Below are 12,500 nucleotides of genomic sequence, written 5' to 3'. Positions count from 1 at the left end.
TCAATCAAAAAACTTAAATTAGCCGACGCTCCGTTCAGAACACTGATGACTGATTTGGGACACAGCCGTCTTCTCCGGTCGCTAGCACGTGGTCATCTAGAGTGTGTGAGACAATCAACACCTTCTGACCTCGGGGTGTGATTAGTGCAATACACTGATAATCACACACACACACACACACACACACACACACACACACACACACACCTTTCGTCACAGCTTGAGCAGGACGGGTGTATGAGGGGGTACACTGTGTCCCCTTGACCCTGAATAAATCGCGCCCTTCTCTTCGCTCCCTACTGAATAAATGTTTGAACACTGCAGTATTAAACCGAGTGGTGTTCGATAAACAGGATGGGGTTTAAATAGGACGCGGCCGTGGCTGGGGATTGAAAGGAAACAGGAATGTTATTTGTTTGTCCAGTAACCGAGGCTGCATTCGTCCAGCAGCTCCACTGACTCCTGCCACGGCATTAAAAAGAAATTCTTTAAAATAAAACCCTGCGTTCTTCTGAAGCGCGTCAGCAGCAGACGCCAAAATTACGGCCTAAAAAACCGAGTCAACAAACACGACTCCACTTTTATTCACCTCCTGGGTGAGCGTCTGTTTACTCCTGCTACAGGAAGTGAAAAGGTTTCAGCAGCCGCTTCCTTTCACCCACCGGGGCTGAAGAGAGCAGTGTGCACAACCACCCAAATAACCAGCTAACCAACCCACAAACCCACCTACCACCACCATCATCATCATCATCATCATCATCTTTTCCAGAGTGACTCACTGGAGTAAATCAAATGAATCAGTTTACAAATCATTTTGTTTCTGAAATCTCAGACACTCTACAGTAAATATTGTAAATGTAAATAATGTCCTTTCTACAACAGTTTATAATAGTGCAGCCGAGAGCTCCTGAGGAACTAATGGGTCATCATAAACTCTGAGTTCAGCTCAGACCTGATTAACGATACAGCTGACTGACAACACTGGCTCAAAAAAAGGCATGGCGTCTCTGGGCGGCTCCATCCACAACAATCCCATGAGACACTGACTGACCATGAAGATCAATCCCTGGCAGGGTGACAACCGGAGGACGAGACTCCAACCAGCGGTAGAACATAAGGATTGACGAAATAATTGTTTGGTATGACTGTAATCAGGTGATGGACAATGTACATTATGTGTAAAGTGCAGACAGGGACTCCATCAAGACTAACTATGACATCATAACTAAAAGACTAGAGCCAGAAGGTGACACAGACATGAGGGCTTCCTGGGATGTAAAGTGTCTCACCACTCCACAGTCTGCAGACCTGAGTGACTTGTGATGGTGGTAAGGAGACAACATCCAGACATCACAGTTCACCAAACACTCTATAACCATGAAACCTCCACATCTTTAAAGTATTAAATAAAAATGTAGGATTACTTTGTTATCTTTAATAAGGATAGAGAGAGACACACTGATCGAGCAGCACTAAGAGATTTTTTGTAGCTACATTATGAAGGTTTTCGTTCCATGCTAATCGAAATACTGATCATTTAGTTTGACGCCATTTAAGTTCTAATTTCCTAGCAGATTGTTTTAAACTTTGTGTGTTGTCGTTGTCCCAGAGTGCCAGTTTTTACTCTGTAATTACTTTCCTTATAAGAGTGAGTCTGAACTTCAGTGTTTGTGCTGCTGAGATCATTTGTTAAAGCCATTTGTCATGTTAATAAAGTTAAAAGTTGTAATAAAGTCTTGAGATTAATAAATGATCTTCATTCCTTTGCTCTTTTTCACTCTCTGAGCAGAAGGTCTGTTTGTTCACACACACACACAACACACACACACACACACACACACACACACACACACACTGGATGGTGGTCTTGTCCTCTGTGGTTATTTATGTCCATATCCGAGCTCTTGTAAGGTAATTAATAATGACTTAATTCATCTCAGTCCAGATCCTCAGAGTGAGACGCCACCTAAAGACTGCTGTGCTGTTCTGCGCTTTAAACCTCTACCAAAAGTGGACTTGAAAACTTTCCGACATTATGTTTGGCTCAAGTTTTTCTATCTGAACATGGAACGGTATGTTGTAAAGCAGCAGCTCTGCACCGAGCTCCAGCGGTTCCTCCACATGACCGAGTCCTGAGGTAGTTAGCGCTCAGCAGTGTGTCGGACCGAGCGAGCGAGCGGGAGTCTGGTGTACAGCTCCACTCTTTACACAAAGTGAGATCAAAGCAACAATCCATTAAAGCAAAAAAAAAAAAAAAACTTGTCCCAGTGTGGACCATGTAGCTGTAGAATCACTTCATCTAAAATCTTTCACTTTTTTCTTCAGTCTGATTCACTCTTCTGTGCTTTAGTGGACATCCGACACGTCACACTAACCCACGCAGCCTCCACTTTGATGTGACGGCGCTAAACTGGAGGCCATACGCTCCCAGTGCTCGTTAGCTCCATTAGCGTCAGACACTGAACACACCTCATCGTCTTCCCCACAGACCCCAAAATCTTCTCTCGAAACAGCAGGTCTGGATTTTCTCATCGCTGTTGAGGGTCAGACCTCGACGTTCGCCTGACCTCCTCTACTTCCTGTTACTCCGCCGCTGTCAGGTGCTCGCTGATCTCACGTTTATTCTCAGAGATTAAAACACAAAAACAGAGACTGAGGGAAAGATGTGGATGAGATGCCTCGTGACGTGTTTGTGCAGAAAACTCGGTGGGTGAAGGAAACATCCGAAAGGTGACAAAAAAGAATTTCCTGTTTTATTTCTTTTTTACAGGAATGTGTCAGTGTAGCTCGGATAACAGAGTTAATGACATCGCAGAGCACATGTGGAAGTCTCAGGAGAGAGAGAGAGAGAGAGAGAGAGAGAGAGAGAGAGAGAGAGAGGAGTAAGGTAAAGAAGGGCCCCTTGTCTGAAGGACCTGAGGGAAATGTGGAGAAGGTCAGGACATCTGACAGGTCTGTGGCAGTGAAGTTATTTCCTCCAGACGGAGAAAACACACGGCTGTAAAAGACTCACCACACGACTCCTCAGTGTTGACTCTATAACTAACACCTCAGACTGTTTATTCCTCCTTCAGTTCAGTCTTCACTACACAGTATTGTTGTGTTCTATCTACAGAAGGTGAGAAATGACTTTATTCTGTTGGAGTGGTGAAGATCTGATCACACACAGCGCTCATTTAAACACTTCTGCGATCTCTTTAATAATTAGTGCTCTTTATTAAATCTCTCTTCTGTATCAGTCTGCAGTCTCAGTCCTGATGTGAGGAACTGAACACTCTACAGGATCATAATCTACAGCTGTGTGTGTGATGAGTCTGAGGGACTGATCCCTCACCATAGAGGAGAACTGGGATTATTCCTCTTACATCACAGCAGCTTGGCCACTGTTACACTCCTGTTACACTCCTGTTACACTCCTGTTACACTCCCTTATATACACTCCTGTTACACTCCTGTTACAGTCCCTTATATACACTCCTGTTACACTCCTGTTACAGTCCCTTATATACACTCCTGTTACACTCCTGTTACACTCCTGTTACACTCCCTTATATACACTCCTGTTACACTCCTGTTACACTCCTGTTACACCCCTGTTACACCCCTGTTACACCCCTGTTACACCCCTGTTACACTCCCTTATATACACTCCTGTTACACTCCTGTTACACTCCTGTTACACTCCCTTATATACACTCCTGTTACACTCCTGTTACACTCCTGTTACACTCCTGTTACACTCCCTTATTTACACTCCTGTTACACTCCTGTTACAGTCCCTTATATACACTCCTGTTACACTCCTGTTACACTCCTGTTAGTCTTTTCTTTTAAATAAATGTCATGTTTTTATCCAGTTAGAGTTACAGTTAATGTTGCAGCACCAGTTGGTTCCTGTTATAACTCCATTACGCAGTTCCCCTCACCTACATCTCGTCTTTCTCTCTCATTGTTGTTAACTAGACAAAGGTGGGTGTGGCTAATGACACTAGTATAGAATTTATCTGAGTTTAGACAGGAGATGAGGTGACAGCCAATAGGAGTGATGAACAGCACTGAAACATTATCCTTACATTTGGTTCCTTGGTATTTTTCACACTTTCTGAATCGTTTCCTCGAACGTTCTCCCATCATGGCGTCACAAACACACTTTGTTCAGGTTTCCCTGCTCAGCTCTGTTTCAGTCCCTCAGGTGGTGTGTTTTTTTTTTCTATTTAAAACCGGAGTGCAATGGCGTCTCTACCTGCTCTGATGTTCTGGAAACATCCGGGCTGTTATATTTGCCTGTGGCTTGGTGCTGAGGTTGATTCTGTCCTCACAGGAACCTGTTTGACCTCCAGCAGGATGGAGAAAAAACCCTCAGTTCTACAGGGGAACTCTTGGGGTAGAATATTGTGCACTAATAATATTCAGCGTCGGTCAGCGTCCTCATAGTGACGAAGCTAATGATGATAACCAGTAGAGCAGAGATGCTTCACTCACACTGCAGAATGGTTTAGCCCCGCCTCTGGGTACAGGCCCCGCCCCATCATAGGCCTAAAATGACATAGCTAATTAGCGTCATTACTTTAGAGTTTCTGCTTGAGGCTTTTATTACGTGTTAGCGACATTAGCCTCGTAGCTCCAGTGCAGAAAGTACAGACATGGTCACACTGAGGCTGAACTGTTCCTCGACAGGACTAGTGTACAGCTTTCTGTTCAAAATAAATTCAAGTGTGAATGCATGTATTCTGTACTGTGTATGTGTGTGTGTGTGTGTGTTTAGAAGACCTTGTACACTGACGGTGGAAATTTTGATTCAGACTAAATGTTGTGTTTAAAAAAACAGAACAGTTTGTGTATGAAGCTGTTTTTAAACATGTGATGAAGTTTTACTGTAAATACAGGCTAAAGCACCAAAATTAGCATCTCGTGATGACGCCCATGACCTGAGGCACGTCAGCACTGTGTGTGTGTGTGTGTGTGTGTGTGTGTGTGTGTGTGTGTGTGTGTGTAGTGCTGTAAACACAAATAGGAGTCTTTCTCTATTATGTGATCAAGGCGTTCTTTTTGCCAACATTAAGCGCACACACATCAATCCGAAACCTGAGGGTGTGTCCAGTACATAAACCACACACACACACACACACACACACACACGGTGACCTCTCTGACACACACTTTCTGACCACATGCACAAACTGAATGGTAGTAAACCCTCAGACCACACACACACACACAGGATCATTTTTGCACAGGCTGAATTAGAGACACAGGGACTTTGCTGGATTTGCAAATGGACTGGCAAAAAGACAGAGAGAGAGAGAGAGAGAGAGAGAGAGAGAGAGAGAGAGAGACAGAGAGAGAGAGAGAGAGAGAGAGAGAGAGAGAGAGAGAGAGAGAGAGAGAGACAGAGAGACAGAGAGAGAGAGAGAGAGAGAGAGAGAGAGACAGAGAGAGAGAGAGAGAGAGACAGAGAGAGAGAGAGAGAGAGAGAGAGAGAGAGAGAGAGAGAGCTGTGAGGCTATAACCAGTAATGGAAACTTGTAACCAACCCTCCAGGTTAAGGTGTACTCTAATTGTGTGTGTGTGTGTGTGTGTGTGTGTGTGTGTGTGTGTGTGTGTGTGTGTTACAGTAAAAGACTGAATCAGTTCACTGCAGCTTCATATCTGTTTTTTTAATCAGGGTAGTGTTTATAAAGAGTTTATAAAGCTTCTGTTATTACCACAAGATCAGCTACAGGCAGGAGTCCAGCCTGAAAGACACACACACACACACACACACACACACACACACACACACACGCGCACGCGCACACGCGCACACACACACACGCGCACACACACGCGCACACACACGGGTCACACTGTCCGCTCTCACACAACAATGTGTGCTGGATGACAGCTGTGTGTGTTTCAACTTCAATAAGACCACTGTCTGAGGAGGGCTATAACACACACACACACACACACACACACACACACCTGTCCTGCCGTGTTCTCCCAGTTATGAACTGTCACCAACTCCTAATGGCGGTCTGCTCCATTTAACCCACTGAAAATAGCACACACACACACACACACGTATACACACACACATACACACACACACATACACACATGTACACACATGTACACACACACACATACACACACATGTACACACACACACACACACACACGTACACACACATACACACACACACACACATACACACACACACACACACACACACACACACACACACACATACATACACACATACACACACACACACATACACATATACACACACACTTGCTTTACATTTATGAATAAAACCCAGACTTCCTCAAAATTATGTATACAAACACCACAAAATAATTAAGCTGCTATCTACCACTAACTACCCCAAACAACTTCAAAGTACCATTAACAGCCCTGGACTCCTTCCTGCTAGTGACACCAAAATACCCCTGAGCAAAATCCATAAAACCCCACAGGACCAACAGCCCAACTCAAACAACCCCAAGATACTTCATCCTACTCACAAACTACCCCTGTGTAACACTACCCCTTAATGCCTCACTAACTCTGCAGCCCCTGACCACCAGAGTACCTTCACCCACCACATCACAGATCAGTTCAAACTACCTCAAATGTTCCAAAAGCACTTCTTAATGACCCCAAATAAACCCCAGTTACCCCAAAATACCCCAAGTATGACAACAACACAGTACACTCCTCCAATCTCCACAGCATGATGTCCCCAAACTACCGTACATACAGGCAATGTGTCTGCTTAACAAACTACCTTAAATGACCCCAGATAAACCAACCTACCCCAAAACCCCACACCAACACACAACTGCAAATGACTATAAACTGCCCGCCATAACTAATCTACCCCTGATGGCCCCAAACAACCCAAATCTGAGCACTTCGAATGACCACAAACAAATTAAATCACTGAATACACCTGGTGTAGTGCAGCATATCCACCTCACACCTTTTATTACCCCACCCAAAGTCCCCCACAGGGTGTCATTTACAGCCGTCATCATGGTGATACGATATCCCGGAACAGGCGAGGCTCTGTGGGTTAGGGTTTAATCACACTTATAAAAAAAGGGGTTTATTTTAGATCTCTGATAAAAAAAAGAATCAGAAATAATCAGCGTGAGGGAGAGAAACAAGATACGTCAATAAACACTGCACAAAGCTAAAGGTGAGGAACGTGAGGAAACGTGTGGAATGTGAGATGTTTCCAGAGGTTTCTGTTCAAACTCCATTCATCAGAGTAATGATAGAAGATCACAGAACCGCAGTTTGCGTCAGTTCTCATGAACCAGATCTCGCCAGCAGCGGCGTCTAATTAATCTCTGTGTGCAGGTGGAACTGGACCTGATGGGGAACACCGGCTCTTCCCCTGGTGAAGTCATGTCAGGATGAAGCACCTGCTTTGGGGAACACATGTAATCCAGCCTGGGACAAAAGCCTGAGCTGTAGCTGGGATCTCCTCCTTTCTTCTTCTTCTGGAGCGCAGTATCCAGTTCTCGCTCCCGCTCTATTTTTAGAAGGGTGTTGTTTGGCTTGCAGCGCCGGAGGAGAGCTGTTGTATTGTCACAGCATTTCCACTCTGAGGAGGATCTCAGGTTCACAGCCTGGTGTGAAAAGACCGAGTCGATCAGGTTTCATCTCGTCTCACGTAAAGAGTTTAAATGGTGATGTAACCTGCAGGAAGTCAGAGGCTGAGACGGACAGTAAGGTTCGAGACCCGCGTTAATAACCTGAGGTTCAGGTAGACGAGTGAACGAGTAACACACACAATCACTCCTTTAACCACTCCACAGTTCAGTAGCCAGAGTTTAAGGTACACAGTGCAGCTCGGTGGATGACACACTGATCACTGAGTTACTCTGACTCTGGGCTTCTGATCAGAAGGTCCTGAGTTTAGGTTCTTCATCTTGCTGAGTGAAAGCTGCTCTGGAGGAGAGTCTCTGCTGGAAATGTAGGTACAGTTTCTGCTGATGATAAACTGGTGACTTTAGTGTATTTTAGTACATATGTAGTGTTCAAGTGGAACTAAAGTCTCAAAGGAGGAGACTGAAGAGCTGGAATGTGACGTCCTGCATAAACGTCTGTCTGTCTGTCTCTGTCTGTCTGTCTGTCTGTCTGTCTCTCTCTGTCTCCCTCTCTCTGTCTCTGTCTGTCTGTCTGTCTCTCTGTCTCTCTCTGCCTGTCTGTCTCTCTCTGCCTGTCTGTCTCTCTCTGTCTGTCTGTCTCTCTCTGTCTGTCTGTCTCTCTCTGTCTGTCTGTCTGTCTCTCTCTGTCTGTCTGTCTGTCTCTCTCTGTCTGTCTGTCTGTCTGTCTGTCTGTCTCTGTCTGTCTGTCTCTCTCTCTGTGTCTGTCTCTCTCTCTGTGTCTGTCTGTCTCTCTCTCTGTGTCTGTCTCTCTCTCTCTCTGTGTCTGTCTGTCTCTCTCTCTCTGTGTCTCTCTGTCTCTCTCTCTCTCTCTCTGTCTCTACTCCAGCGTCTCCCAGCTGTCCGAATCGAAGCGTCTTCCTGCGTCCTCCCACTCGAGTAATGAAGCGATTGTTACTCACACAGAGCTGAACCTCATCCGTCAATATGCAGCCTTTCTGAATGTCTGTGTGTTTATTACTCTTCATCACAGCTGGGCATCTTCTCAGGAACTGGGAGCCATTAAAACTGAGGAAGGCTTTTCATCTTGTGGTGATGTAAACTCCCCGCGGACGCGACGCAACGCTTCAGGCCAGTTGCACAACGGCTGGAATTTCTGTCATGAAGGTCACAAAAAGCAAACGGACAGAAAACAGTTATTTAGAGCAGAAGCAATAAATTAGGAGAACATCAAACGATGAGAGAAATGAGAGTGAAAACGTGGCTCTGTTGTGATACACAAGATGGATGATGGTGCAGTGAGTCACTGATTCTCTCCAGACTTATTGTGAAACTCAGAGGAGCTCCGAGTGCCGTGTCCCAGAACTCAGGCCATAAAGAAACAACACAACAAAGAGAGAGTGAGTCGACCTGAAACACAGCTTTATCTCCATAATCTCAGGGATTAATGACTCTGAAGCTGAGCACCAGATCTTTATTGATCTGCCCTTTGAGCATCTGATGAATCACCTTTCTGAGACGCTGCTATGACCTTTAACCTTTAAAAGAAAAGTTCAGCAAAAACCAAATGTACTCAAAATCCCTTTAGCCCAGGAGCAGACAGCTCACACACACACTCATGCACACACAAACGCTCACAAACGCAAGCACGTATGCACAAACACACACACACTGTAAAGTGAACACCACAGATCATTATTCCACCACAGATCAATGATCCACCACAGATCACTGATCCACCACAGATCACTGATCCACCACAGATCACAGATCACTGATCCACCACAAATCACAGATCCACCACAGATCACAGATCCACCACAGATCACAGATCCACCACAGATCACTGATCCACCACAGATCACAGATCACTGATCCACCACAGATCACTGATCCACCACAGATCCACCACAGATCACAGATCCACCACAAATCACTGAACCACCACAGATCACTGATCCACCACAGATCACAGATCACTGATCCACCACAAATCACAGATCCACCACAGATCACTGATCCACCACAAATCACAGATCCACCACAGATCACTGATCCACCACAGATCACAGATCACAGATCCACCACAGATCACTGATCCACCACAGATCACAGATCACTGATCCACCACAGATCACAGATCACTGATCCACCACAGATCCACCACAGATCACAGATCCACCACAGATCACAGATCCACCACAAATCACAGATCCACCACAGATCACAGATCCACCACAGATCACAGATCCACCACAGATCGTCAGCACAGTGCAGACCGATGAAGCTTATATTCTCAGACACCATCCTGAAGCCTCTTTGTGACACTTGTGTAAGACACTTGTGTGACCTCCACATCCGAGCCTCCACAGAATGTGGTTGTGAAATGAAAAGCTGCTTCTGAGTTGTGTTCTGGGTTTCAGCAGAGCAGCAGATGATCGCTGTGGGAGACGAATTCATTTCGACCACTGAGACAAACAAAAGAGGGATTTATGTTGAGCTCTGAAAATAAAGCAGACATAAGACACAAGTAAAACATTACAACTCCAATATCTCCGGCTTTCCGTCGTGCAGCTTTGAAGCGCGTCTGAAAGACGGGTTTTTATTAAAGTCACGGGATCTGAGAGGGATTGATTAAAGCCATCCATCACCATGTTCGTGTCCTACAGCGCTGCTTACACTACCTACAGTAACCCAAAGCCGCTCGGCATCTCGCTGAAGGTTTAACACAACATTTATACGACGTGGCCTTCGACATCGCGCCGTAAAATCCTCGAACAATGCCGTCTTTCAGCGCCTTGCCTTTCAAAGCCGCTTCATATTTAACGTGTGCTGCACGTCAACGGGAGTCTGCGAGGTCAAAGAAATGGAAAAAGACAGGTTTGAGGTACAGATGGTGGGTGTTAACACAGTCCAGGCCTTAAAGGGGCCACGCCGATCGGCGCTACTCATCACCTAATGTGTGGAGATGCTCTTCAAGAAGTCCAGGTGAAACGGAGCTCACATGGGATCATAGAGCTGAGAGGTGTGGGGCGTTGTGACACGACCTGAGACGCCGCGTCTACGTCTTTGATCCAGAAACCCCGGACCACTGAGTCACGCAGGTGACGTGCTACTGTTCAGAAGAAACCTTCTCTCCTCCTGCAGCTCGACCTCTGGGTCACATGCTGACTCAAAACAGCTTCAGACCGAGCCTCCTGTGATTCACAGGGATTTTTTTTTTTAATCTCACGATTGCAAATTCACACCATTTGCATTCGTGCTCTTGGATTTTCTGTAAGAACCCTAACTAATGTGGTGTGAGATTGGGCTGGATGAAGAAGTCTTGTAGGCACCAGGTCACACATGAAGGCAACCAAAATCTGACGTGAAATGACTGTGTTTGCTTTATAGTGTGTTTGTGTAAGTGGAAATATGTCTGCTGGTCTGAAACAAACAAAACAATCAGAGCTTACAAACGAAGTTGTGTTTACAGAGAACTCATGGTCGGAATATTCCACCTCATTTTCCAAAAAATTACACACTCCATTTTCCAGATTAGCCGTCGAGAGTCAGAACAGAGGAGTGAAGACTTCACTCAGCTTCTTCTAAACAACGTTGAGACAAACAAGCATTTAAACCTTTCAAACATGATTCAGTCAGAAGGGAGTGTGTGGGACGGAGAACACTCGCTTCCTCTCGCAGGAGACAGAACTCATGCTTCAGTCTCACAGACACAGAGTCTGTAGGCATCAGAGATCAGGACCATGAGCACGTTCACAACCTCATAGAGTTCGATCCTGAGATCATCATCAAGATCTTCATGGGGTTCAGTGAAGATCAGTGAAACTTTAACGTTCCAGCTTTACACAGCACTGACACTGGAGACTCCTTCCACATGATACACAAACGTCTTCTAACGGAAAACGTCAGCGCATCCACGTGTACCATCGGACGTCAGACAATCCTGTGAGCGTGAACAGGAACATGGTGAAGAACACGGATTCTGCCTCAGAAACCTTTCAGCAGTTTCCGTCATTCACTGATCGCACCATCGTGAGGAACATAAACAAGTTACAACTGCTCCGAAAATCAGGACCACCCACTCACCCACCCCTCCACCCCATGGCCCCCACCCCCCAGGCACATACATAAACACCATCACCCACATCTCAGCTTTAATCAGGAGCACAGCATTTACACCCCCCCTGACCCCGACTCTCTCGCTCCCTGTTTCTCTCTCTCTCCGTCTCTCTCTCTGTCTCTGTCTCTCTCTCTCTCTCTCTCTCTCTCTCTCTCTCTCTCTCCCCGTCTCTCTCTCTCTCTCTCTCTCTCCCCGTCTCTCTCTCTCTCTCTCTCTCTCTCCCCATGTCTGTCACTCTCCAGGTCTAACGTCTCTAACGGATCTAACGTCTGACTCTCGTCTGAAGCTCCTGAGTCCACTTCAGTCTTTCACAGCTCTGACGTCCACATCAGCAGAGCTTTAAACATCCAGGCTTTCAAATCTACAAAAGATCTAGAAACCAGATCAGCTAGAATTCTCCTGTCCCTGGAGCAACAGGAGCTGGAGATTTAGATGAAGTTCATCTGAACTGGAGATGGAGTCTAATCCACACTCAGGGATTAACTGTAGCTGCCGTTATTGTCGCTCTTCAGCCCGTTATCAGTGGTGAGATCTCAGCTGGTTAGAAGTGAGTGTTTTTGTTAGCGTACAAGTCAAATCCATGATGGTGAGGAGCTCAGCATGAAGAACACCAACACAAACCCCACAGCAGAAGCTCTCGTCCTTGTTCTCCCTCTCGTCCTTGTTCTCGCTCTCGTCCTTGTTCTCGCTCTCGGTTCTCTCTGCGCTCTCAGAAAATGGATCTTAATAAAGGAGCAACATTAATCTCCTCGTGATTACAGTTTTTACTGTGAAA

This window comes from Tachysurus vachellii, chromosome 20 (assembly GCF_030014155.1).
Source record: "Tachysurus vachellii isolate PV-2020 chromosome 20, HZAU_Pvac_v1, whole genome shotgun sequence".
Lineage (NCBI taxonomy): Eukaryota > Metazoa > Chordata > Actinopteri > Siluriformes > Bagridae > Tachysurus > Tachysurus vachellii.
Note: the sequence above shows the minus strand (reverse complement) of the source record.